The sequence below is a fragment of the Pteropus vampyrus genome, unplaced genomic scaffold (assembly GCF_000151845.1).
Source record: "Pteropus vampyrus isolate Shadow unplaced genomic scaffold, Pvam_2.0 Scaffold199, whole genome shotgun sequence".
Classification (NCBI taxonomy): domain Eukaryota; kingdom Metazoa; phylum Chordata; class Mammalia; order Chiroptera; family Pteropodidae; genus Pteropus; species Pteropus vampyrus.
In genome coordinates this window covers 828,306-830,423 of record NW_011888980.1, presented here as the reverse complement: position 1 = coordinate 830,423, position 2,118 = coordinate 828,306, and the positions used below count along the sequence as shown (strand labels likewise).

At 37.4% G+C, this 2,118-nt stretch overlaps 1 protein-coding gene and 1 pseudogene across 5 annotated transcripts in view; one reads left to right on the top strand and one right to left on the bottom strand.

The window, feature by feature from the left end:
• Positions 1 to 2,118, top strand: part of FRMD3 (FERM domain containing 3) — a 323,707-nt gene that overhangs the window by 98,466 nt on the left and 223,123 nt on the right. The window lies entirely within an intron of this gene.
• On the bottom strand, positions 1,405 to 1,505 carry LOC111746743 (annotated as a pseudogene).

The following is a 2,118-nucleotide window of genomic DNA, read 5'->3' as shown; positions in this document are numbered from 1 at the left end:
TCAAGGAAGCCTGAAAGCAAAGATAGGAATGGCAAGGGGACTGAAGCTTTCAGGGCCAAGAAGCTGAGTCATGGGTAGTATCTAGAAATACTAGGGCAGGGTGGATTACTTTTGCTCTACAGACTCAATCGAATGAGACAAAAACTTTTTCTTCATCGGTAATTGAACCTTGACATGTGAAGGTCTTAATTGGCTGGGAGAAGTGCAATCATTGGAGAACTTGGCAACAAAGACTTTGTGTTCTAGGAATGAGATCAGAAAGGATCAGGTTTTCAAATTTTATGTGCATACAAATCACCTGTGGGCTATAATGCATTAGGTCTGGGGTGGAACCTGAGAATGTGCATTCTAACAAGCAGTCAGGTGATGGTGGTGCTGTTGGGCCGCATTTTGAACAGCAAGATTCTAGGCTCATAACCAGTGAGCTGATTTTACTCATTCTTTTATTCATTACATTTATTGAAAGGTGCTTACTACCTGCAGGACACTCTGCTACTTAGATACAAGGGATATGATGGTGAATGAAAAAGAGATAGTTCTGCCCTCAAGGATCATAAAATCTAGGAGGAAAGGCAATAAACCCATCATTTCACAAAGATTACTTAAATTACTTAAATACAATTTGACTGGGGCCACAAAGGAAAAGTACAGGATGCTGTGAAACCACTAGTTAGTGAGACATGACTGTGACTTATGAGGTAAAGTAAGCCCCAAGAGAGCCATGTTGCGTCCTGATGCTCACTCTGGCTGTGGGAACTCGTTGACTTCTTCCTTCAGCTTCCAGAAGCACTGGCTATATTTAGTAAAATGACCCTTTTTTTTTTCTGCTCTACATTTTTCCATGGTGGCCTCAGCCAACCCCTTGTTCTTTATCCACCCAATCTCCACTTCTGCCTCTCTTCTGAGCTCCAAGTTCAGGTTTCTAACTTTTGTTGAACATCCCCAACTAGAAGACCTGTTCGCCCCTAAAACCCAGCATATTCCTCATCCTTTTCACAAATCAGTTCTTTAATATTTCTGCCAGTTTCGCCACTTTTTTTTTTTTTTTAGCCAATCAGGCAAAACTCAGCATTTTCTTTTAATCAATATGGACTTCATTATTTTTGACCTAAGGATGCAGCACATATTTTTGTCATAGGATCTGAAATAGATGTATATTACGTTCATTTGATTCATAGGTGACCCAAATTGAATAAATTGCCCTCTCAGTGAATGCCGTTTAAATACATAGGACTTGGGAGAGGAGAAAAGGAAGTTAACATTCATTTAATGTGTGTTTTTAAAAAAATAAATTTATTTATTTAAATTAGTTTCAAGTACACAGTACATTGGTTAGACATCTATATTGTTCAAAAAACAATGCCCCCAATTGCTTCCTCCTTCCTCTGGCCCTCCTTTTAGCCAAAAAATATGGAATGTTTCATGAATTTGCGTGTCATCCTTGCGCAGGGGCCATGCTAATCTTCTCTGTATTATTCCAATTTTAGTATATGTGCCGTGAGCACAAATCTGTGTGTTTTTGCTGTGTACTTTATGTATCTTAACTCATTTAATTTCCCCAGTAGCTTTCTGGGAAAGTATCATTCCCTTTCACAGGTAAGGAAGGTATCGTTCCCCTTCATAGGTGAGGAGATTGAGGCTCATCGCATGTGCAGGTAGTAGATGACAACAGCGTGTGAACCTAGATTTTTCCAACTTCAGAGACCATCATGTTTTTTTACTAGGCTTCACAATTTGTATACTGTATGGTGCTCTCTGAAAAAATATTTTTAAAATAAAAGCTTTTTCAAATATCAATTATGAATGTTTTTTCCTGTCAAATTTATAAAATACAAGTTAGAATGCCTTATGAAATCAGGCTTGCTTAACTTGAAAACAACTGTGTCTAGCCTGCATGTACTTAATAAATATTTGTCCTCTTTCATAGATTCAAATATTCTCATTTTGGTTCTTTGGATTTTTCTTTTCCCTTTTCATCATCCACCTGCACATTTTCTATTGAACTGTCATCTTCCATATCACTAATTCTCTCTTTATTTTTATCTATTATGGTGACACTGATTAACAAAATCCAATAAGTTTCAAGTGTACGATTCAACAGTAAATGAATTCTCTCTT